This window comes from Halictus rubicundus, chromosome 10 (assembly GCF_050948215.1).
Source record: "Halictus rubicundus isolate RS-2024b chromosome 10, iyHalRubi1_principal, whole genome shotgun sequence".
Lineage (NCBI taxonomy): Eukaryota > Metazoa > Arthropoda > Insecta > Hymenoptera > Halictidae > Halictus > Halictus rubicundus.
The window spans coordinates 9,079,903-9,107,266 of NC_135158.1; the positions used below are offsets into that span (position 1 = coordinate 9,079,903).

Here is a 27,364-nt window from a genome sequence, read left to right on the forward strand (position 1 = left end):
TGGGAGAGTGTATATAGTGTGTGTCGATTTTTTTTATGAAGCTCTCAGAAATTGTGCAGAGTGTGTGGGATTTTCTGGAAAATAATTTTAGAATGTTTGTTCCTTTTCCAATGCGAATATATCGCACACTATTTTAAACACTGTCGGGGAACGGGAACAGCCCAGAGTATTTTTCCTGGGCAAATTAATCCGCGCACTGACAAGGTTGCTTCGTTCCGAACGATCTATGAAATCTCTGCCAGTAATTCACTCTTGGACGAGGAATCAGGCGCCGCTGCCAGTGGCTGTTAATTTATATTCACTGATACACAAAGGCTAGCAATTCAGTTAATTCGCAATCACATAGTTCCCGAGAGCAGCGGTCATTTTTCGCGAATAAAATTAGACGAACATCCTGATGGAATAATTTATGTCGAAATAATGATCGTGTCGTGGTATCGTTATTTTAACGACAGACTTGTGTGAATTCTAAAGATATTCAGTTAGCAGAATTGTCTGAAATTGTACATTGTTGATAATTAGCATTATTTAGCTCGACGATATTATTTGATCATTAGTATACAGAGAATCATATAATCGATACGTAAGTACTTTTGTGTCTACGTGATAGTCTTGATACAAAATAATATGGTCAGAGTGTAAGTAGAAATGGCTAACATTGGTCAGACACGTTATCGATTGCAATTCAAAGGACACGTCAGGCTTGAATACCTGAGCATCACTTCTTTTTTAAACTCAGATACAAATACGGAAATTTTGGCTCTGCGCCGTATACTAATTTTTCTGTAAAATCACTATTCTTCGTAATAATTTCGCTTTTTTTATCTATCAGCACTTTTCGTATTATACGTTCATACAACTTCATCCAGATCCTCTAAACGTGCTTTATAGCCAGTTCAGCACAATTTCACCGGCACTGCAGGATTTTATAAATGATCTTGAAGAAACTGCGATCAAACAGAAATTTATTTACTCTATCCCAGAGTTCCATAAAGTTTCAAAGGAATAAAAACCTCATTAAAGTGGATCAAACTTTTAACTACCTAGAAAATTCATGCTATATAAGCAACCCATCGGTTCACCAATGAGGAATCGCTAGTAAAGCTAATTGCAGAGCTCGCGTTAAAACAAGGATCGGTGCAAAATGCTAATTCAATAGTACCTGAGCCTCGGACATTGAAACTCTAATCACTAGTCTGCGTATTCGACGTAATTCGAACTATTCTTCAATAAAAATGGATGGAAAATTGTCTGAAACACTATCATCAGATCATGTTCTTTCACCCAGAACTGTTCTTCCAGACAGAACCATTTTTGAGCCGAGGAATTTGAACTTTATTCTCTATGAATTAGCTCACTAAAATCTATATATTTGCACAAAGGTCCAGCGTCTATTAATCATTCATAATACGCAATGTTCCAAATTGAAGCCAGACCTGGTCCGAAGACCTGGATACACTAGCAAGCTAAGCTAAGCTAAGTCTTGCCAAGTTTTCACATACTCAATTTTGGGAAAAAACGGTTCCAATATCACAGCAAATATCTGCAAACTTACAATGTCGTAGCATGATTCGGCTTACATAGAAGAAGGCACGACGAGACACATTAGTAATATTGGACCCGTAGCAATTTTCTTGGAAATTGTCAAACGAGTAGCAAACAGCCCTCAAAGTTGGGGGATGAAATGTGCATCCCCCGTTTTAAAATATTTTTTCAATCATCTATGTTAAAAGAGTGGCAACAACTCTCAAAATTAGGGGATGAAAGGTACATTTTCTTGAACATCTCAGTAGCTATCTCAATAAAGGGAAAGAAAACGGTTTTTAAAAATCCTTATGTCCCCTCATAAACTTAGTTGGCTAGTGGATCCATGCCTTATGGGCCCTACCGAACCAGGTTTAAATTGAACTCAGCCCGGATCTAACCCAGACCTAGCTCCACAAAGCTGAACCAGTCTCGTATCTATCCTAGCTCGAAATCAAACTTAACCCAGATCTAATCCAGACCCATTCGCGCAAAATCTGGAGAGCCAGAGAGAAAGAGAGAGAGAGAGAGAGCGCCTAAGCATCGGCAGCCTAACCGTAAGCTAAACTTAACCCAGATCCAGCAGAGCGTGCACAGCTAGCCCGCGAAAAAAAGCGCGCGCACACAAACGTCTCGTCGTGTTGCAGGCCGGTTGAAACCGTTCGTCAAAACTCGCTCGCTTCCCCGTTTGAAAGCTTTATTAACCGGCCGAGTCGTCTGAAACAGCCTGTACACGCGTCGCCGCTTTTCTTTCCGCGTTCTCGCGTGCTTCTGACGGACAAACGGACTGACAGAGATAGCGGAATCGCGCCCCCGGCACTAACGACGCCTCTTCTCCCGACAAACACATAGCGACAAACACCCTCCCATTCCCCTTCGAGCCCTCTGTCCCTCCCGGTAGCATTCAGCGCGGCAGTCTTCTTCTTTCGCCCGGCGAATGCTCGGCGAATGCTCGCCGGGCGAGCATGTAAACTGGAACAAAAGTTTCGACGCACACCGTCAACGGCCCGAGATAACACGACGGCTAGGGTTGCGCCCGGGAGAAAGCTGGACGAGGGGGACCAGTTTCTTCAAAGACAAAGCAAGAGCAAAGCGGATGAAAGGTCCGAGGGGTGGCTCTCTCCGCGTCCCTGTGCGCCGCGCCTGCGAGACTGTAATTGCAACTTGATGAAGAAGCACGGATGCAGTTTTCGCGAGCCGACGCTAACGAAACCCTGCACAATCAGAGAAACCGTTTCCGGAAGGGACGCCATTAACCAGGACACCCCGCCGGACAAACTTGCGATCCTACGCGCCGAACTCTCCTAAGGGACTGTGCCGAAAAAAGCGGAAGACTCTTCAGAAAATTCTGCGGATTGTTCGGCGTTTGTAAAAATTTTTCTAGAAAAATGCTAGTTAGAAACAATAAACAACATCGAAATCATCATAACAAGCCGGATATGGTCTTACAGCAAAGTGTTGCAAGGTGCACATTTTTTTTATTAAAATGCACGTAATCGAATGAAACAGATGGAAGAGAAATTTAATCAACTGGCTAGACGAAGAGAGTCTAATTAATCTTTTGACTTAGTACAATGTCCGCACGTATTAATAAACGTAATACAGTTGTGGGGATATTATAGGTGTGAAGATGATATTGTACACCACACGGAACACTGTTTTCTTAGTAAACACGAGATGCTAGCTCCGCTGTCAGCTGCTTAATTTCATTGAGAAATTTCATGACAACTGAGAATGCTGTCATGCTGTGCGGTCCATTAATTACAGATTTATATTTGGACGCTCTTTGACCCTTTGTCCTCGTTTTTGAAAGCTATATAGAGCCCCGAAATCAATTCTATCGAATCGAAGAAAAATCTGTGCGAATATAAATTTCACACGCTCACTACCGTTTTACGAATATCGAATTTCATGAATTTCAGACAGTTCCATCATGTCACGTCACGCGGATTCGTTTTTAGAATCTCCGCTGAAAATGCTGTTGTCGAGAATTGCTGCACAATTTGTCTGCTTTCGCGAAATGATTCCGGTTGTCCAATTCATCAAATATCAAACGCCTTTGGTTTAATTTCCGGAACGATTTAGTATGTAGATATTAAATGCCGAGGTGTCATTGATGTTCTAGAATAAATTCAACGATTAATACTTCCGAATAAAATTATGTTCAGATGTGTAACTAAGTAATCAGGTGTGTCTGATTTTCATTCTCAATTAGTCCTCGCACAATCACCACTAAAATATACTTTTCATGACTCGCATAGTATTAATAATTTTTTTATCTGGAAATTTAGACTTTAAAATTTGGAGATCCGAAAGCTTCGACCGATTTGAAGCAAGCCTGCACAAGCTTGAAAATTTGAAGATTTGGAAGACTGAAAATTTGTGCATTTGGAAGCTTAAAAATTGACTGTTTGAAAGCTTTAAAATTTGAAAATATGGAATCTTTAAAATTTGAAAATATGGAAGCTTTAAAATTTGAAAATTTGGAAGCTTTAAAATTTGAAGATTTGGAAGCTTCAAAACTGGAAGATATAGAAGCTTTAAAATTTGAGCATTTGGAACCTTTAAAATTTGAGCATTTGGAAGCTTGAAAATTTGATGATTTGAAAGTTTGGAAATTTTAAGTTTTAAAAATCTGGAAAATTTTAGAAATTCTAAGATTTGAAAGCATGAAGATTTAAAGATTAGAAAATTTGTAATTTGAAAGTATGAAAATTTCAGGAAAATGTTGAGAAGACATTGAAAATTTAATTGAAAGCTACCAAATTGTAATAATCGGTGGATACAATGGGAAACTATGTGCACACGTAATCGTTTGAGTGCTGTTTACGACGACAGCAATATTGCAATTATTGTGCACTGGTATTTATTTAAATTAAACCAGACACTACCAGCGATTCATTCGAACGGGTATTGTAATAGAGGCCGAAATAACGTAAGAAGATAAAACAGGATAATGGAATACAATAAAACGTGGTGCATTATAATAAATTAAATTTCGCACGCTCGCGGAATCGGCCGCACGAAATTCCCCATCGTTGATTCTTCTCTAGCTGCGCGGAGCTCTTTAATATTTAAAAGCCCAGTGCTCCCTTCTCGCGTCTCTGATGTTTAATGCAATATGCATCCCAGAGGTGCAGAGAAAGCGAAACAGCAACGGGACCGTATCAAACATATTGCGATCCAAAACGTAACATTATGAACACCGAAATGTATGTAAAACGCTCCCGTACGAACGCTGGGAACGTAAACAAAAGCGGGACAGCAAATATACGGACGATACACCAGAGGAGCAGAGAAAATAATCGTGCGCGAGAGTAAAACAGTGAATTTAAGCGACGATTATTCAATAGTATCTCGGGCCGGTCCATTTAAATGGGAACACCATTACTAGCTCCGTTCTCTGTTGATGTATGGGGGATCGATAGAAACAAAAACAGAAACGCCGAAACATGCCTCGAAGTTAGATATTAGCGTCCACGTGCATGTGGTGCCATATAGAAATCACTATTAAAAACTGATTCGTTTGTTCTTTATCCCGTCGTTTATTGCTCTTTTGTAACTTAAAACAATAGTCTTGTTAGCCCCTATAAAGCAGAAGCATCGAAATCGGGAAACTCATTTTTTTAATTTTTTATTCTATTTAAAAGTAGGAGCACTGAAACAGAGATGAAAATTAAATATTTATTACTCCTTCAAAGTCTCAAATTATATTCTTTATTGCAATGCTTTTTTTCTGTAATCCCTGTTGCTACTTTTTTCTTTTTTTTTTTACGGAAATAGAGTTCAGAATTAGGTGAAACAAGATAGGAATCAATTCTCGTTTAAAATTTGCTCGATATTTTTATAATTTATGGAAAATCAATGGGCAAATCGTTCGTGACCAGTTCCAGTTGACTGCGTGTACGTCTGGCAATCGATACGGTAAATATATCGATTTCGTTCAGACATTATTAAGCGCAGAAGACATGAGTCACCGTTGTCCATGTACTGTTATTTTTTAAGAGAATGTAGGCGAACGGATATAGCAAATATATCGATCCTCTTTGCTCATTATTAAATGAAGAACAAGTAAACCGGCAATGTACGCGCGCTTGTTGTTTTCCAAGAGATTGTAAAAGAAGTGTCGACCAATAGTATTACACTGAATTACTACTATACATTAATTTAAAGAATGTATAATTGCTTATATTTTCACGTGCCCATTAATAATAACAAATTCGTAAAATAAGGTACTCGATGAAAAAAAAAAAGAGAATGTAATAAAATAAAGTACTAACACATACTATTTCTCAGAAATATCTAATTAAACGTTTCACAATCAAGTAAAACTAAAACAAATACACAGTTCATTTCTGCTGCTTTATCTTTACGAAAACGACTAACGTTTTGCAAGACGCGAGATTGAACGATGGAAATCTGCAATTAATTCGTCATAGAGAAATTCAAAAGGAGTGGAACATTTCACGGAGCAAGTAAAAAATGTAGCCGGGGCGTATCAGTAGTCGAAGTCAACGAAATGCAACACGGCACGAAGTGGATCACGGTTTCGCGTCGAACGGCCGTGCTGTCCTCGTCGTTTTCTCCTTCGTCCTCTAGTTCGACTGGTTCTCCGTCCTTTCCCGTGGGTCATCTGCAATATTAACGCAACGCCCCCGAGGAACGAGAAAAACGGCCTGGAAGAAAAACGGAACAGAGCTCTCCTGTGCCCGGAGACGTTCCCATTTTAATATTCTAACCCTAAAATCGAATAACTTCCCGCCGAAGATCGGTGGAAACACTTTCCCCTGTTTTTCCCGGCCCCATGGAAAAATGATACTGTCGAGGGTGGCACCGATCGACCCGGGAATGACAAAAAGAATCGCAAATAAATTACTCGGCAAAACTGTTTCTGCAAAGTTTCGCTAGTCCCCAAATTAATGAAACAGATTGCGAGATTAAAAGAATTTGACAGTATCGATGCATTATTTTGAATTCATTGAAATTGTTAAAAGAGAGATAGACACTTGAGTTTCATTGCACAAAGTAAGATAGTGTAAAACAATGTTTATTATATCTTGTATATCCCAATGGAGAAAAGTCTTCAGCTTCAGTATGAAAGTATTTTTCTAGTGTTTGTAAAGTTGTATGAAAATAAACATAAAATTCTAAAGTTTGGCTTGATCGAATATTACAAGAAACTTGTTCGGTCTTTAATGAATCAGTGTTAGACATTCACTAAATTTACGAATTAAGCAGACGATTATGTGCGTTATTCTAGCATGCACGAAATGGGCATCATTTCGTTAACTTTGTATGCTTGAGTTTGAAATATTTGTTTTAATTACAGCGTCCGCCCGGCAAGAAATTGTAAAATAATTTATGCAAATCTATACGATCCAGAGGTAAATCAATGCAGCTCCTATTACACTACACAGACTCTGTGGTGATTTATCACAGCGGAAATTGAGTTCCAAGGAAACGGTGCGAGAGTCATTTGTGTCGCGAGGCTTACAACCTCGGAATAAAACGAAAAAAAGAAAATAATATTTGCCCTCCATAAATTTGAATAACGTTGCGAAACATTTCGCAACGTTGCTGCCGCCCCGAATGAAGTACAAAGGGAAGCACGGTAATCGATCTCGTCCACGGTCTTCTCTTCGTAGACAAAGAAGAGACGGGTCCGCGCCGTGTATGAAAGCAGTAGCAAGCATCCTCATTAAATCTACGCTGGCAAGCAATAACCCGATCTGTCAAGAACACTCCTTTTATGGCTCCCCCTGGAGTTCCAATTCTTATTAAACGTTTCATCGAGAACAAGCGAACATGCTACCTTCCTCCACTAACTACGAATCACTGGCTGCACTCTAAAGATTCTTCGATCTTGCCCGGGCGAAACTTTTCGCTACTCGCCGATCATTGGAACAATTGAAAATACCTTCTATATTGATCTCAACAATTTTTAAGAACCTCCACATACGTCTACGAGCATTTTTCAGGAAGATATGAGAAAGCTTTAATTTTTTAAATATTGCCATGTTTAAAAAAAGCACGCAATTCAATTATACACAGTCAATTTTATATACTAAATATACGGTACTATTTAACTACGGACAACGGAATGAAAATTTCCGGAAAAGTGTATTTTATTATCAACTAATTTCTAGTTTAACCCTTAGCACTCGATTGGCGACTATAAGGCGCCACCAAAAATTGCTATATCATTATTCAAAATACTTTTTACATTATTAAATTTGTTTGGATTTAACAAATTACTAAAAATTTCAGTATTGTCGAGTAAATTCCACCATTTTCGTAGGTACAACATGAAAGAAAAATATATAGAAGGAAAATAAATGCAAAGGGTTAAACCTCAATAGAATTTTATCCTCTTGGTTTTGTACAATTTTTACAAAATTTGATAAATGTCTTGCTTCCCAGATAAATAAACTGTGGACGTTTATAATTGTTTTTCTTTTTTTAAATATGCCTGAATTTTTATTCGTGGACAAGATAGAAAATGGTACTCAGTACCGCAATTCTAAAAATGTATTCCACAAAGTACGCGTTCAATGAAATACAGGTCCGAAAATTGATATGTTCAGTGCAGAATGCACTTTTTGGTACATGGGAAAATAGCGTAAACGCATAAACATCCGCGGTAACGGCGCACTAAGAGCGGCAGAAACGCATGCGAGGACTTTCAAGTTTTACTCCCGAGAGTTGCTCTAGCAGAGGATTCAGCGGTAGACACTGACCTGAAAGCAGCTTTATAACATCTCGCTCTTCAATAGTTGTCGCTTATACTCTCGAGAGGCGGCTCTTAGGCGAACACGTTGCATTAGAGTCTATAGAGTCTCTTTGGTCCCGCGGAGATTGCGATCAAAGATATTCTGGATATCTTCAGGATCCAAGATTCGCCGGCAGAGAGAGACTCTTGCTTTCAGATCGAGTTTCTAGTAATAGAGTCGTCAACGAGTTTTCGGAGCTCTACAGGATCCTCCAAAAATGATCCTCCGAGAACCACGAAAATAAATCTCCCTGTACCCGCTCGTATTCATAGTTCATACTCTCGAATAGAACTTTCGTTCACACAATGTGCATTTCCGACTGCGACGATTTCGCAAAAACCTAATAAATCTGGACTTATTTTCTTTTAATGTTTGCAGCTTGTACTTTCGCAAAGCGGGGTTACTTCTCCTCAAAGATATTTTTACGACATGATAACAGGTGGAAAAGTGGGATCAATTTTTGCTCAAAAGAAAAAAATGCTGCAAATTCTTATGGTAACATAAATAAATAATAAGATAAAATAAATTTCAGTGTGGTGAATCAAAATTCGGTGAAACCAGCATGATCTTTCGCGCAGCTGCTTCGGAGGACCAGCGCGGACGCAGGCGCGTGCGCGCGCGCGGATAATGGAAACCTAATATTTTTCGGGGGTGTCATTCTCGTCTCTGATGTTGCCTAGCATCTTGTTTGCGTTGACAACGGTACGTTGGAGTGTACGAAGCCTGATTTACTCACGGGTAAAGCCTCGGACAGCTCGCGAGTATCCAAGCGGGCCGCAATCCGCTCCGAAGCGGAGCGGCCGCGCGGTATCTACTTCTCTCTAACCATCTCGTCTATTTTCACCGTGCGCGCGAGTTATTAGCGGAGCCAGTGCTCCAAGTCCGACGAAGCTGTGTCGCGCTTGTTGTCTAGATGTAATAATAGTCCCCCTAACGATAATATTTGCCGGAACAAACAAGTATACGCCGAGCGAGCGCATTCCCGTGCGCCTTTAAACTGAGAGAGGGAGAGAGAGGGAGAGAGAGAGAACACGTTGGTTGGTTCGCGAAAGTAAGTCTCGCTCAGGGCTCGCGAAATATTAGGCCGGTCAGGAAACTCGCCTTGCGAATCCACAGTTTCATTTGTAGAAACAATATAATCTCAAAGTAACAGCACCGTCGATTGTTCAATTTTATTTGATGACTTCGGCCATTTTGGTACGGCGTTGGACGAGGTCGAAATTCGGATAGCAGCCACAAAGGACCAATGTAGATCGTACACAAGTCAGTCGAAAGGTGTAGAACAGTAATTGTTTAACACCAGAGCTACCGAGCAACAAATGCGACTGATGTATATTGCTTTGTGACAAGACTGTATCCATTCAGACTTCGCACAACTTTTGTTGTAACATGTGCTTCAATGAGTAAGTTGATTCGAAGATTTCGGATGAAAACATTTTTGTAATTTCAGCAACTGTAAAAAATTAGGGACCAGTGATTTTGACTGGTTCGGTAGTTCTAGTGTTAATGATCGCCTCCCAGAAACTGGCGTAATACGAGGCAAGCTGGCGGAATAAAAATTGTGTTTTGGTCAACGCAAAATCAATTTGTCTAAGATTTGACTTGGAATTTGCAATTCGAAGTTACCGTACCGATAAACCGAGAATAACCGAATCGCTCGAAAGCGGAAAATTAACACGTTTTCCGACGAAAAGATTGATCGTCGCGCGCCACGCGTCCCGTCAAACATAATATCCGCGTTGATCCGATCAATCGCAAATATTGGATTCCATTCTCAGCCGCGTGAAAACACTTCTTTCGATGAATTTCGCCGCGCCAATCGAACGTTAAACAACGCCCGAATCGAAAGGTTTGTTCAACTGCGGTCGCACGCTTAATTAACGCCGGGTCGCCCCCCTTCTTTTCGGGCGTCGATAAAAATCTCGTCGTCATTATTATTATTATTATTATATGCCTACGCGTAGACGAACCAGGAGCTGGCGTGGTCGTTGCGGCCCATTGTTTCGGATTCGCCTTGTAACGAAGTGCAAATATGAAACTTTATATGCAGCCGTGCGTCAACTCGGCGAACGAAATTCCCGGCTAACTCGTCCATGACTCGGGCCCCGTTCCCAACCTCGGCGTTCAACTCGGCAAACAAAGAATGTCATGCAGTGTTAAACACGTTTAAACATTCCCCGAGACACGAAAAGCCCCGGCCGTCATTGTTCGGAAACTGCAAGGAGTTATTGTTTACTCGAAAGAGTTACGCTGCCACGCGAAAGTATCCAACAGCAGGGCATTCAGCGCCGAGAACGGATACGTGTTGAATAATAACCGTAAATATTTTAGAAACGTTAAATACGTTTCGTAAGAGGCGCGCGATGGTCCGGAAATACCGGTTTCATTTTTCAGAATGAATGAAAATACGGATGAATAAAACCCCGTAAGCGTTTTGTAAATGTTGACCGTCCTAGAACGGCACAATTTTTAGCGTCTGCGATTAAAATGGGTAAGAGTGTTGTGTAAATATTTTACAAGGTATGCGAACACTCTATTGTGTCTTAGAGTACGGGCAAATTGTTCTTAGCGGTAGTGCTGTCTAGCTCGTATTTTATATCGAATGATTTTTATGCGTGAATGTACGTACGAAATTTTACATCGATGCTAATAAAGTTCGTTTGGATGTCGTGCACGTTTTACGTACGGGAAACCGACACCGTGTTGTCGATTTGGTGAAGATACTGTTTACAAAGTACGTGCCCTCCGAGCATAAGTTAGTCTTAATGCACGAGGCAACGTTCGGCCAGTAGTTTACGCGGTTTATAAATACCTAGGTTAGCGTGGTTGTTCGGAAGGTTCGCCAAGCTTCTGTGCACACTATCCCATCAAAAACGCGATCAACGTGCAACGACCGTCCAAGCCGAGGACCGCGACGCCATAACTTTCGCAGTTACGGTCACCCGAATGCGAAAAAGTGATCGTTAAAGGAAACCGGAAGGGCGGAAGATTTCGATCCCCCCCTACAGTTCATTTTTAGTTGGATTACTCTACGCTCGACTGACTTCTCCTACGTGGGCCATGCGGTTTTTCAACCCTCCACAATGTAGGCGTGCAATGAAATTTACGCTCGGCCCTCTTATAAAATAAAAATTAAACTCGCGTAATATCGTTAGTCTCGCTGAATTTTGTTATTAATTTTAAGAGAGGAATCCAAGGTTCTATTTTATGTGTACCTGTTCATTTCGTTTTAATCAAGCTACCGTGAAAATGCAATAAATTAACAAGTCCAATAGGTACTTTAGAAATATGTATTTTTTTAATGAAGTTACTCCGAGGAAAATTTAATTTTATGGATCCAATTGAGAGTTTTAAGTGGTCCGTAGAAGTTCAAATTTGCAATATCCTACAGTTGACGTAATCAAATTTTTTTGGGCCATCTTTATGCAGTTTCATTCAAGTGTTTGGTTTGTATTTAATTAAAATGATCGTTTAATTAGATTTCAATTTTCGTTCGTCTAGCTAAAAATGTTTCACATTTACTTTTAATACAATACTTCTATATTAATATTGTATAATGTTGTAGTCTATCTACTACTTGTTTGCAAGTATCTTCGTTTGTTTGGATGTAATAATAATCATTATAAATATGTCTCAACAGGAAGAAACTACATTTTCCCTATATAGAACTGTAGAATGATAAATGTCTGTAAAATAGGTGCTTCAAATAGTGGAAAAATTATTTATACATATATCAACAATGTAGACTTTCTTCTAAAAATAAGTAAATCGTGCCCAGTCCACATAATCTTCGAAAACCTGTCAAGAATTATCGAGTGCCACTGTTACTGGGTTCACGCGCGTCTGGCCATAACAGGCCAATGCTACTTAACCGGCTGCAAAAGAATGAAACAGCTCCTCCACAATAACGCAACCTAAAGTGCCAGTTAAAAAATCATTTAACCTACAAAAAATATGAAGTTGGCTCGATACACATCCCAAATAAAACTTCAATAAACAAATCGGTGTCTTCTGTTTAAAAGAAAAACCCATACACGTCCATGAACCTTTCATATTCAATTTCTTCGAAAAGGAGGCACTGTGCGAGCAAATTCTGCTATACAATTTTCAGCTTATTTTTGCACGGTGAATCATTTCTCTTTGACAAGGCGCTCAGCATTCCTCCGAGACTTTTAGGAGCCACTTACCGGCTAAATTATGTGTGCATTGTTACGAGGAAATCTTAAAACAGCGACGACAAAGAGAGCGAAAGAGAGAGAGAGAGACATTGTGCAACGAAAGTTTTAACGTTGTTGAGCCAGGGTATTTTTTTAAAAGTCACGGCCGCGATACATTTCGTTTCCCGGTGAGAAGGGAGAAAGTTGCGTGACGTCGACGCAACGCACGGTCGAACGAGCTTTAACGCGGCAACTTTTGTAATTACGAGTGTCCTCCAGAAAAGAAAAACCCGTGAGAAAACGAGAGAGACGCGATTAAACGTTTCGCGCCATTCCCAGGGTAAGTCCCGTCGTTTTCCTGTCCCTCTTCGTTCGAGAGACAAACTACTATCGAGTCTTCTTCGACGCGGTACCTTTTATCGAAGGCGTTCGACATTGTGACGAACGACTTTCGAATTCTACTTATCTCGAAAATTACTGAAGCATTCGCCAATAATTGAAAACATTTTCTCTTGTGCAATGCCGCTCGTATTCGTTAACGATACAGATTTATATATCTTTGCGTCTTAGGGCCGTTAGAACAATTAGTACCATCTTGATCACCTTGTTAGAATAATCTGTGGATTTCTTATCGTACAGTATTTTTTACTATATTTTTGAATATTAAAAAAAAAAATTTAACATGACTTTTCTAATAAATATAGCTACAGTAAATGGGTCCCTTACCCTGTATAAGCGAGTTTGTCATTGTGTAAATACGCGGCTGTGAGTCATGCAACATTGAAACTTAAAATGTACTAGTTGTTTTCGTTGGAGACATGACAAACGGTTCACCAAAAATAATATCCGATGAAAGTTGATATCGTTCCTCTCCTGCTACTAAAACTGTAAATCCCGATTTCATATGAAAACGATATTTTTCACCGGCATAATTCTCAGTTAGAAGAGCGTACAATTATCAACGTAACACCAAAAGTACATCGACGTTCTTCGGTAAAATACTTTGTACTTAAAGAACGACTTAACACGATAACATTTCGACCTTGAACTACATTACTCACGATAAGAAAAACGAAAATTGATTATGTAAACTTGTTAAAAAAAAATCAAAAATCTGTGCCAAAAGAACTATTTACCTAATTAAAATTCTAAAAAAAAAACGGCAAAACTAGAATAAAAAACAATACAAGTTTCGAAACTCGATAAAAGAGTGCTCATCGGGCGATAAATACAGAAAAATTATACTTGAGCTTAAATTCGATAAAATTTTGTCAACAGCGCCATTGCATGCTTGTCTTCTGTAACGGGACCTAATTCAAACGCAGAGCCAATCTAATCGCAACCTAACACACAAGTCAAGCATTCTAAAAGTGAACAAGTGCGGTGGTCAATCAGTCAATGAAATCAGTGGAAAAGATCGACAAACCTTCGTCGACCGCCAAGTAAAAACTACAAACAGTTTTTACGTCCGAAGAATTACGCTCCACGGAAGTGGCAAATAAACTTTATCGGCCACTTTCACCGCGAGCGCAGTGAAAGCTTGGTCCCGCGAGGGAATCTCTCAAAAAAAGCGCAGCTGCGGCGCCATTAAAATTCATAACGACGCGAAAAACGTAAAAGGTGTTATATATGCATGGGGTGCCTCCCAGGCACGTGGAATCCGCTGATAAACTCACGCTGTTGGATTCGCGTAGCGAAGTCTCTCGCGATAAGCGTGCGCAGGCCCATCAATTAATCGCAGCACGCCAGGATGCACGTGTACGCCGTGTTGCCCGAAAAATCCGCGACCCCTCGGAAACACGTGACCGCGTCTTGTTTACGAAACCGAGTGAAAAACCTAACCTCAAATGGCCGCCGGCTCGGAAACGGCGAAAACTCGTAAAAATGAGTCTCGAGCGTCGGTTCGACACGGCGTGATAAAAATCGGAACGTATTTAACGAAATTGTCGTGAACCGAATGGTCGCACGGCCAGTCACGTGACCGGGTTCGAATCAATGGCACCTGGATCGGCGCGCGCGCGCAAATTCGATCGGCGAACGTCAACAAAGCTGATCGAAGAACGGTGAAAGATCGATTGGGACGAGAGTAAACAACAGAGTTCTAACAGAAAGAGACTAATGGACTTGCCGGTGAAGATTAATCCAGCGTGTCGGAGGGTTGAACGTCGAGGAGCAGCACTACGACGTTGACGGCGACCGCGGGCGACGGTGAGGTTGTTGTAACACTGGTTGATCGACTTTTTGACTCGACGACAACGTGGCGATCGAACAGGTTGGCCAGGTTGCGGTGTCGGTGGATGGGTCGATTGGGTTAGGTCGGTCGGTGGTAAAAGAGAAGAGAAAGAGAGAGAGAGAGAGAGAAAGAACAGGTGTAGGTTCTGGACCTGGATGATGGTACGTGGTGTAGCAGGGCCGGGGGCTGGCGCGACACTGTCCGCGGGCGCGTACACAAGCACGCTTCCTGCGCATCCTGCCGCGCGCAGCCGACGCGTCATGTGCGCCGAACGATCCGGCGAATCGGCGATCGAGTACAGAGAAACGGGAGGGAAACTCGAACGTCGCAGAGGCCGGGAGGGTTGGAGGCTCCGAGTGGCGCGGGATTTGAAACCCGATAACCAGAAGTTTCGCGTGCCAGCGCAGCGCCGGCCCTGTACACAATGCAACGCGATGCAACCGCGATTTGCCCGCGAAACTTTCATCGACTGCCGAGAGCACATGTGCGTTTCACGCACCGATGCACGCGATGAGCTGCGCCAGCACGCGAACGATCCGGGTCACGATTAGACTGCGTAAACAATGCACGAAGTATTTCACGATTTGAAAGCCTGCGCGATCGGCGCTGCATGTTTCGGGTTTTCGCATTTCCGGGCAGCTACGCCTGATCGGCGGTATCGAAGACGAGCAATTTCTTTTTAACCAGTTAACTGTGGATTTTGAAAAATCCCTCACGGCGTGGAATTAAAATCAAGCAATGACGAATATACAGGGCGTCCCACGTAACAGTTTTCACGTATTTAGTTTTCAAGTATTTTTGACTTAACAGTATTATAGCCCGTGTCAAGACGAATTCAACGACCTAGCATACCATGACCTTGGGATGACCTTGAAGGCGAAGAAATGGAAATTTCTACAAAACATGATAATCTGCTTAAATGGGCGATAGTAACTTGTGTTTACTATTAAGACTCAAAATTACATTCAATTAAGAAACCTTGACTAAATGAACGCAAACGATTTCGTAAAAAAGTCACATCTAATGTTCGAATTGAAATCCGTTTTGTTGTAGGCACAATTCCGTTCTTCGTAGTAAATTTGCATTGGTTGCTCTTACGATACTGTCTTAGCGAAGTTCTTCGCATGCTGTACGGATTCGCTGCTTTAAATGTTCCTTATTTTGTATTGGAAAAGCATAAACTATTGACTGTAAATGACCCCATAAAAAACCCATTGCAGTATATAGCCAATCGACAACTGATCAACTTTTGTTGAAAATATTTTTTGTCAGATTATAGCAAGTACTTAAAAAATCGTGAAAACTGTTACGTGGGACATCCTGTATACGTCGAATGCAGGGCAAATGCCGCTATTATAAATTTTACAAAAAAAGGAAAACAAAATGAGAAAGAATAACATTTTTATGCGATAAGAAATTAACAATTCATTAACGTTAACCGCACCGCGATAGAATTTTGGATGACGTGTATACACGTCAAACGCGCTTCACTGGTTGACACATTCGCGCCCGGCAAATTTTTCCGTTTCTAATACCGAGTACCGGCGAAAATAATTAAATTCTGAAGCTGGTTGCAAGGATTAATTAATTTATTAAATTAATTAATCATTTAAATTGAAATCCAATCCCATTAATGCGCCCGATGTTGCCGCATTCAGAAACAAAAATTGCAGGACTTGAATTCACGTCAGCGGCAATCAGGAATAGAATTTAAAATGACGTGAATTCACGTGGGCGGTCGCGAATGTGTTAACAGAAAGTAATACAGTCAAACCTGTTTTTGTGCGGTAGATAGGGACCACATAAAAGAAATCGCACGAAAAAAATATTCAGAAACTTCATAAATAGCTATAACAAATCGTTTTTAACAACATATTAAAGAAAATTTTTTTATGCGTTGGAGAGGGACAAAAAAGTCTCACTTAGATAAAATGTCAACGATTCACAAAATAGCGAGAAAGTGCTTTCCAAACAAAATAAATAAATTACACATGGAAGCAGTAAAAAAACTTTAATTTCTCATTTTAAACATGGAGAAATTTTCAAAATGCACGTGATTCAATACTACTCGTCGTAGTCCAAAACGCGCTTCTTCTTGTCATGAGAACATTACGAGGCTGTTAAGTGATGAAAACCGCACAAAATAAAATTCGCATAGAAAAGGACCGCACAAAAACAGGTTTGACTGTACAGTTTATTATTCGAGTAATACAGTTTATCGTATTACAGATTTTTATTATTCATTTCACTGAGCTCCGAATGAAAGCACAACCAAACTTATAGTGTCAGAAGGTAAACCATGAGAATTTTGGTCGACCGAATTTGTTAAAGGCTTCTGTTCCATAAAACTGAAAAAATCGTACACCAAGTTTTTTCTTGAATTTATACGAGCATAGTACGACCATGAAGTGGCAAAAAATATTGAACAGAAGATCCAAGATCTTCTATCGAAATATCACAAGTGACCGCTCGATAATTATAAATAAAAGCCCACATTCTTAGCGAAAGGGTTTATCGAATTACAAGCACAATAAAGCGTCGTGTATAAAAACGGAAGATTATCGAGAGGATGAATGCTTTAATGAACGTGCGGATAATACGATGTTCGATCGACTTTTTAATAACTAGACTGCGGATCTTCAAGCGAAATAAAAATAGTCTGCATAAATTGTGTGAAACAGTATCGCGAATAGCCCCTTCGTTCTTATTTGATGATCTTAATTAATTGAAGCTGACGCATCGATATTTTCACATTCTTTTAGCCTGTCGACTGCTTTAAATTTCGCTTACTCATTTTTGGCATATACGCCATAAAATCATCCACGGTAAAATCGCCTCAACGTTTATTCAACAATTCTCAACTTTAACCGCTGAAGAAAGCAAAACCGTCAAATGGAACCGGGCGGAAATGCTCGTAAGTACTAATAATATTCCCTTTAGGTCGCGTTCGCCACCGCAAATATTCATGCACTACGATGAAGAGATACACGGTGGAGAAGATACGCCGAAGCTCCGCGGCGTAAGAGCTTCAATTTGCTGCGGACGCGGGATTAGATCAGCGTCCAGGACGCAAAGATGAAACACAGCGCGACATGAAACGGACGTAAATGCGAGGACCGCGGATATTACCGTGGCTGGAATTATTTCGAAAAGGGGCGACCGATAAATCCGCGTACTATCCGCACTATCCGTCGTTTCCCGTGGGCTGGGCGCCGTGGAAAGATTACGCTACCTCTGAACTTTGGCTAGCGGACTCCCGATTAAGATCAACACAGAGGTTGCAACAGGTGAGGTAGCAGGCGTTTCCAGGATCCGTGAGCTTCCTTTCACGGTTTCGGTAGTCGGCGCAAGATACATAGAACACCGCCGGTGAAGCGGAACAACGAGCAATGCGACGGAAAAGAAATCGGAATGAAAATTAATAATCTTTGTGCGAGGAGCATTTCCGGAAGCTGCAACTTTCACCGAAGTTCAAACTTTCGCTTAAGCATCGACGCTGCACGGAGATCCGCGTACGAAGATGTGCAGAAAAAAAAAAAAAAGAATGAGACAATCGCGCCCGGAAAGAGCCGAGAGAGAGATCAGGACGCGGGGAGGATGCTTCTGCGACGGGCCGCCGTTATCCGAGATGATGGAGGAGATACACCGGTGGCCGTGTAGTTTTCGGAGTTACCGGAGAAATATTCCGGCCCTCCGGAGATGCTTTACTTTGCATTTTTACCCCGGCTGAAAGTAGCCTTGACGGATTATTCCGGCGGGGCTGCGAGGAGCAAAGAGACCGAGGAATATTTGCTGGCTGCTCGAGCGGAAGTAAGAAGTTCCGCGGTGGCCGAAACGGAAGCACCGCATAAATCCCGTATCTATCTCAATCTCGAGGATGCCCCCCAACTCTGTCTTTGGCCGGCTTAATAATACCGGTGTTTCCCCGTTAAACGTTTACTTTATGCGAAGAACCATACGGAGCAACAAACTTCGTACGTGATATCGCGCGTGTCCCGAGATGCTTGCGTTCGGATGCCACATATTTTTCTTTCGGAAAGCTACCGAACCAAATCAGACGGTAGCGCTACCATAAGTTGGATAAATTAATATGTGCAGCTTGTGGTAATTTATAATTTCAATTTTCTGAATTTCAAAGCAGTTTTCCTTCAGATACATCTTCTAATAGACTCTCCACTTGATACCACGGACGATTCAAGATGGCGGCGGCTAGTGCTCCATATTTGCTATATGCAATATTAAAAGGAAGAAGTGAAATTATAACGTTTATAACGTTTCTCAATTTTAAACTGTCTTCGCTTAGGTACATTCTGCGAAACACTTTATACACGGTCGACGTCGCAGGTGATTCAAGATGGCCGCCTTCAGGCTATCCGGGCTTCCGACTTTACAATTTTGTTTGACAAACTAATTAAACCAAATAAAATATTGATTTGGCCACTGGAGGAACTAATGCGTATATATTCCAATGAATGTTTTCTAGTTATGTATTATATTTGCAATTCTTTTTGCGTACGTCCTGTTACAAACGTTATACTCAATATGGCCGACGATTCGAAATGGTCGCGTACGAATATGCTTGTCGCTTCTCTTTAAGAAATTAATTAAACTGCAATAAAGAAACGATAATTTGAAAAATAAATATGTGAAGGTCGCATAATTTTTAAGGTTTATCTGCCGACTGAGAGTAAAATTGTATGCCGGGAAATCCCTGCAGTTGTACTTACGTACCGTTCATAATTTTGTTAGAGCAGCAGAGATTGTATATTTCACCGTTAGAAAGCAAGCATAAACGTGCCAAGTTATTGTTAGCCGAAAGTATTCTTCATTAGAGTAATTAACGTTCTCATGAATCTCAGCTGCAATGTTTTGCTTCTATTGGAATCTCCCGAGACGAATTAGCAAGCTAAAACTATAGCTCCCCTTATAAAGTACAGCTTTAACTTTACGCGCTCTTACAGGTATCTTTAATTATAACATTCTATTAAATGCAACGTATCCTCTCACGAAATATGAAAAAGACATGCACTTGATTAATTTATTGCTTAAAACTAGGCAACTTTTGAAAGTATGTCCACGTTTATTTAATTAATCCACAAAATCAATAAGCTCTGTTTTTCCTTTCAATTTATGCAGTTCAACATATGTTCACGTATCTCTGTGCCACATGGTACACACAATTAATTTATTTTCCTTTGCGTGAAATATAAAATCAACTCGCGATAACGAACGCAGCTAAATCAAACAACATAACGCTGACAAACATCGTGTCTATTGACAGTCGAACTGGGTCAGTGAAACAGGTTAAATTGTTCGCGACGCAAATCTAATGGCGAACAAACACAGTGGAACAAATTTCATCGAAAATATCCAACACCTACTACATAAATCGTCCCGTCCCGCAAGTTCGAAAATGCTCTAACCTACAGCCCGCGTTGCCACTATCAAAGCTCTAAGTATATTACTTCTGCCGACTTCTATGCACATTCCTTCACGGTTCACGCGAATCGGAATGCCCCGCTCCTATTTTAATCAACAAGTCACACCGCTTCACGTCCAATAAATTTCGTCTTCAGCTACTAATACGCCGCGCGGCCATTGCTCAAAGAATGATCGCGCTATTAGCGTCAATTTGCGCGGGCATTTAGCACGGCAGAAAATCATTCGATCGAGTTTCCAGCTAACATATCACAACCATGGTGGTTTTGTTTTCTGGTACAAAAGTCAGTCGAACATTTACTAGATTTTACATTGTACAATCTAACTACCGGACCGCGGAAACTTTTATGCAAACATTTTCAGTATTAATTGCATGAAACGAATAGCTTCTCTCAATAGTTTGAACGAACTAAAAATAATCTCAAATCTTTGTAATGCTTTTTAAAATTAATGGAAATGTTGCATAGCTCACGCGAGCGATTTAAAAATGATACTGAGGACACAAGTGATTGCTTGGCATAAATCGTTTGCTAATGGACGCCAGCAGGATCGAAGTGCATCAAGACAAGAAACTATTTCAATTGTACTATTATGATTTCCAAGCTCGCTTTTCTCGAAAACGGGGCGTCGAAAAAGAAGACGTAATTCCTCCTGCTCTGCGTAGACTCAGCATCCAGTATCACGATTTCGGCAATTATTTACCGACGTTTCATTCCGGGCAGCGTAAAATCGGTGCCCGTTCCGACGAACGACCGAACCGTGGAAAAAATGGTCGGCGAAGTTGCGTTTCGAGTGACGAGGCGAGAAAGTTTTTCGCGGTCCCAGGGCGACATTACGGCACGGATCGAGCATCGATATTCAGGTCTGTCGAAAGTCGACCTCGCGAAAAGTTACGTGCCGTTTCCCGATGCTCGTTCTCTCACCTGTTGCCAGAGAACCAGCACTCGTCGCACGATCCACCCGCGATTTCGTGCCTTATTTTCACGCCGGCTGACGATCGGACGCTCTTACTTTCTTTGGATCGCTGCTTCTTTTTCTTCGTTACCCCAGAGGACGTCCCATTTAGAACTTTCTTTCCCCTCTCTTTCTCCCTATCATCTGCTTTAACTTTGCGTCTTCGCTCAAGCAGAAGAATAGAAGCTGCCGCTGGATATTCGTACGAATGTGTGTACAATAAAAACTATTCTTCTGACTGTTGAGCTTGACAGAAGGATTTTTAACAGATTTTGATCACTTCTCCAATTCTAGTTTCCTACAATTTCGAGCTGGGCCACTTCGAAGCCATATGGTCACAGTAAAAATTCATGAGTGTGAAAAAAATGGTTCTACATTCTGTAGCAAGAGTTCGATTAACTACCCATACCAAATTTTTTATTATCAAGATTGACAGAGGGATTTTTCACAGATTTTGACCGTTTCTCCAATTCTAGTTTCCTACAATTTCGAGCTCGGCCATTTCGAAGCCATATGGTCACAGTAAAAATTCATGAGTGTGATAAGAATTATTTTACATTCTGTCCCAAGAGTTCAATTAACTACCTGTGTCAAATTTTTGATTATCAAGATTGACTGAGGGATTTTTGACAGATTTTGACCATTTCTCCAATTCTAGTTTCCTACAATTTCGAGCTCGGCCATTTCGAAGCCATATGGTCACAGTAAAAATTCATGAGTGTGATAAGAATTATGTGTATTTTACATTCTGTCCCAAGAGTTCGATTAACTACCTGTGCCAAATTTTTGATTATCAAGATTGACAGAGGGATGTTTGACAGCCATTGCACCTCCCGGCGAGGAATCAAGACGCCAGGAAGCATGTACCACGTCCGAATACCACGTGTACGAAGATGGCAAGAGTATCAGGCGACACAATTTCTGAAACGTGGCCATGGCAGCGACTCCCATGGCACGTGACGCATGCACGTTCGCACACGTGTACCAAGCCGACAGGTACGGTTCGCATGGGGCGCTCGTACACGTGTATTCGCAGGCGAGACGCTCAACATTAAAGAGCCTCTCGTAATATCGGAGGAAACACGCGGATAGAGAGCGACCGGCCAGGACCTAGAGGGTACGGGAGAGTGTAATGTAAACTAATTAGTAGGGAGTCTACGGCAATTAAGGCCGGTGGAGTGCTTCGCACTGACACTCCGCCAACAGGCCGTACCAGACGCCGACAGCATTGTCGGCGTTGGCAGCACGTTATGGGGATATATACGGGACAGGAGGACGGAAAACCATTTCCGTCTTCGATCGCGATACAGAGCCCTCGAGTGGCTCGATTCTGAAAAGGTTTCCGCGCAAATCGACGCCATAAGAACCGGGAAGTACCGTCGCTTATTCTTTCCAGATTTTTTCCCAACCGACGTCCACGCGGCTCTACTCGGTTCTCAACGGCTTTTATTGCACGGGATCCGGACGTTGCGCACGAACGGTGATAAGAAACGATTGGAACTGTGGTAATTGTTGCTACATTTCTTTGTTGTTAGGCGGAGAAGGTGTCCGGAGAGTATGTACAAGTTTATTGACTGATTCATGAACTGAACAATACAAGCTAAAATTGTTAACCTTGGCGTCAATAACCAATTTCTTTTTGGAACCAATTTAATATTTTTGTTAATAACATTATTGTAGATCTTTATATCCGAAGATGATCACAGATTAAGTTAACCCGCGAGACGTCATTGAATATCGTAGACAATTTTTTGGTTATTGACATGAAGTTCGTGCAAAGTCAGATGAGATGTTATACTATGGCTTGTTACAGCATTTACAATTTACTAAAATGATGAAGAGGCGAAATAAATTTTTTGTTTCGTATAATGATCTGCGGTCTAATTCTAATTTTATTGGCACATCTGAGGAAAAATGAAATGTCTGAAGAGTTTGTTGTATCCTCAAACTGGAAGGTAAAGTGTAGACTTTTTAAGAAACTCTGTCATTCGTGGAAAAATTGCTTGAATTAAAAAGATATCGCTTTTTGGAATTTTCTAAAATCTAAACTTGAGATTCTTCAAAATTGGACATTGAAAAAAAATTGGTGTAATCGCACGCTTAATTCCCGATCAAACGTTAAAAAGATCCATCGTTTCCGGGAAGCAGATTGACATGGTTAATCCGGGCCACGCCTAACCGCGGATTAATTTTTAAGATGGCTCCGTCGGGGTAATGTCGTTCTTCTTATTTCCAATTTGTAATGTCAAGTTTTCCACAAATTTGCCCACGATTACCTGGCCGGCCGCTTAGCCAATCTCGTGATATAATCCACGAAATCTGTGCAATCTCACTCGTCTCGCCCGAGTTCTCCTCGTCTCGGATTACGCTAACTTAATGAAGTCCTTATTAACCGCGAGGTTAAAGCCGCCAGACGAGAAGTCCTCGAAGAGCGGGCCGGGAGAGCCGGCTCCGGGAAAATCGATCGATACTTTTAGTTTACAAATTGCTCCGTCGGAACACCCGCGGACCGAAGAAATCCAACGCTCGTTATTTACCAGCGGAGGAACATTTACTTCGCATCCACGGAAACCGGTCGGCTCGTCCCGTTTTTAAGGGACATTGCACTCCCGTCGAGTTACCAGCTGTTCCGCTGCCCCTCTTTGTTCGAAGCCGGAAGTCGACAAGTGCCGGCGAAATTTCGATCGATCCAAGACATTTCGAGTGTGTCCTGTCAGTGTTCGCCCGCCACTGTTCGTGCCGATCAACTGGAAACTGCTGGACAATGCTACATAAATGAGACGTTCGGTCGACTTGTTATTTATTTAAGTTATTTAAAAATACATAAATCTCATGTACCGCTTCGATCTGCATTCAGAAATTCTGAAGTGTAAGTATAAGAGGAAAATTATAATTTAGTTACGAGTTAACTGAAAAAAAATATTTAAAGAATTTTAGAAGTGCTGTTGTATTATTTTGAATCGGCTCACAATTATTCCGAGAAGAAATAATTTTTCCTCTTCAGTTATTTGAAAATATATAAATCTCATCTACCGCTTCGATCTGCGTTCAGAAATTCTGAAGTGTAAGTATAAGAGGAAAATTATAATTTAGTTACGAGTTAACTGAAAAAAAATATTTAAAGAATTTTAGAAGTGCTGTTGTATTATTTTGAATCGGCTCACAATTATTCCGAGAAGAAATAAAATTTTCTCTTCAGTTATTTGAAAATATATAAATCCCATGTACCGCTTCGATCTGCATTCAGAAATTCTGAAGTGTAAGTATAAGAGGAAAATTATAATTTAGTTACGAGTTAACTGAAAAGAAATATTTAAAGAATTTTAGAAGTGCTGTCGTATTATTTTAAATCGGCTCATAATTATTCCGAGAAGAAATAAATGTCTACGTCGCGTCTCTGTCTCGGCAAATTGATGCGGATAACTTTGATTTCGCATAAAAATCCGCAGTCTAATTATAAGGTTATAATAGTACCTCTCCGATATCCTTGATTTATTTTTACAAAATGTCTCATTTATTTTCCGTATATTCGAAATAAAATAAATGATTGCAGCACAACTTTTCTGGCGCTCAGAGAAGTTCCATAAATTTTTGCGAAAGGTTAGTGACGCAGGGTTAAACGCCCGGCAAATGGAGTGTCAAGTTCATCGGACGATTTCGGCCGTTCGGATCTCGGGGTGTACTAAGTTTAACGTGACCCCTAAATGAGGCGTAGGACTTGTCCCAATAACGGGGGAGGCGATCCACGGAAAATCTAATTAGTCCCAGCGCAGGAGACCGCAAAGGGGCCAGGAAATTCATGCGTGGATTCGTGGGGGGCGTGTGATGACGGCTAGGCGTATTTTCAGATATAGACGACGTCGATTCGGCATAATTGCGTTCCCGAATCGATCAGGCAGGTGTGGCATACGTCGCTGGACGAGCGTAATTTCCCGATTTAGTGTTTTCCTATTAACGTTCCCCGCCCCTGCCCTCAACTATCACCCTGTTGCCCGTTACACCGATTGCTCCCGGCCTTGGCAGCCGGCTTTCGTAACGTCGATAACAACACGATGCACGGGAGGTCCCGTTACTCTAGGGGATTTCTGGTGTGCCCGATATAAGGCACGACCAATCATTGATCATACGTTGCATGCCGGGATAAGTTCCGCCCGTTTCTGCACAAGCGAAACCCCTGCTGCACTGCAATTTCGTGATACCTCGAAACCTCTTCCTTATTGTAAAGCGTTCGAAATCTTGATTATTGGAAATGTGTTCCATAGATTTTCTTCTTCTTTTTTACCATCAGGTTCAGGCAATTCGGCGATCTTAACAATGTTTTTTAACCCTGTCGATACCCAACATTTTCTACGATTCCATGATCGTTCCTAGTTGCTAGACTTCACGATTGCGAAACTGAACTAAAGATAAAGAAACTACTGTGTCAAACGTTCACAGGAAATTGTGATAAAAAAGGGGAGCATTTCAATTTAAAGAACGTAATATATTTCTTTCCATAAAAAAAAAAAGACTAATAACATAAAGGAGATTCCGTGCGAAATGTTCACATCAGAATATGGTCTGCAAATTGAGATTATAGAACACAAGGTTTCCTTCGATTTTTGCACAGAGAGAAATTAACAACGGCGCAATAATTTCGTTTATCGTCATTTTTCGTTTTCGAAAAATTCACAGCAGGGTTAAAGGGCCGTTGGATCAGCTAGTAAACTGTGCAGAGGGTACTGAACGCATACGATCGCAAAGAATCCTGGGCCATCCCCCGCAGCGGTGTCTGGTGTGTATTCGATGTAAGGCACGCGCGCGTCCAATCATTGATCGTATGTTACATGCCGGATAACGCCACGTGCGCTAGCCCTTTGCTACCAAGGAGAGCAGACAATGCAGCACGGGGGACATGCACGCTCGCACAGAGACAGAGAAAGAGAGATAGGGTGGAAAAGTAACGGGACAAGTCGATTTCCAGCCCTTTGCGCCTACCGCGAACAGCTCAAAGGGTCGGATGGAAGGTAGACGACAGGTCGATTTCAGATTATCAACCGAGATTCCGATAAGCACGTCGAGACACGAGAGAGGGACTACAGGATGAACTTCGGCCCGTTGGACTTGGAATATTTGCTATCGTTGCAATTATGGCTGATTGGGGAATTCATTGTTCCGGGGAGCACGCTGCTATTACGAGGAAGTTTATGGCCGCGACCCTTCGCAATATTTATTTTCAGCCACCGTGCTGTATCGAATGTGAACATCGTTATTTTTGGGGATTTTTTTATCTGACCATTTCTGCGCGTGGCTGGTTACAATTTTGGCAATTTTTGTGCACGTGTTCTTCGTTAAAAAATCAATATGCTACGTATTTCTATTTAACCTTTCTTCAGGAGAAATTTAGACCCATTGCAAATGCATGTTAAATGATTCTTTGCATGCATTCTTGAGTGAAATGCATCGTGACTGCACTTATTATTTCGGATTTTTGCGTGTGATCATTTCTGTGCGTGGCTGGTTACAATTTTGGCAATTTTTGTACACGTGTTCTTCGTTAAAAAATCAATATGCCACGTATTTTTATTTAACCCTTCTTCAGGAGAAATTTAGACCCATTGCAAATTGCATGTTAAATGATTCTTTGCATGCATTCTTGAGTGAAATGCATCGTGACTGCACTTATTATTTGGGATTTTTGCGTGTGATCATTTCTGTGCGTGGCTGGTTACAATTTTGGCAATTTTTTTACACGTGTTCTTCATTAAAAAAATCAATATGCCACGAATTTTTATTTAACCTTTCTTCAGGAGAAATTTAGATCCATTGCAAATGCACGTTAAGTGATTCTTTGCATGCATTCGTGAGTGAAATGCATCGTGACTGCACTTATTATTTGGGATTTTTGCGTGTGACCGTTTTTGCATGTGGCTGGTTACAATTTTGGCAATTTTTATTCGTATGTTAAAAAGTCAGTATTGCACGTATATTTATTTAATCTTTTTCTCAGGACTGAGATGTTGTCACTGTTAAAATTGTAAGAATTAAAAATTCTTATCCCATTGACAATCAAGCAAATATAGAATATTTAGTGAATAGTGTCGTTGGTAAACTTGTCGTTAATTTTGTATTTTCGTAACGAAACTGTCCACAAAGTTTCACGCACGAGTTGTGCTTGACAAAGTTGTATGCACTAGTTGTACCTGATAATTCGAAAGTAGGAGAACTGTAAGTAGTGCAAGGTTTATAGAGGACGAGATAAAACTGGGAATGCTATGCATTTATACATGAAATCCTGCAACAAGTGG

At 41.0% G+C, this 27,364-nt stretch overlaps 1 protein-coding gene across 2 annotated transcripts in view; it reads right to left on the reverse strand.

Moving 5' to 3' along the window:
• Mub (poly(rC)-binding protein mub) overlaps window positions 1–27,364 on the reverse strand; it is a 237,973-nt gene that overhangs the window by 170,542 nt on the left and 40,067 nt on the right. The window contains exon 1 of one of the 2 annotated variants that reach the window (XM_076794398.1): window positions 14,580–14,882. The exons of the other annotated variant lie outside the window; for it this stretch is intronic. The gene's annotated coding sequence lies outside the window, so the exon portion shown is untranslated. Of the gene's footprint in view, window positions 1–14,579; window positions 14,883–27,364 lie in introns of those variants that run through there. 2 annotated transcript variants of the gene reach the window in all.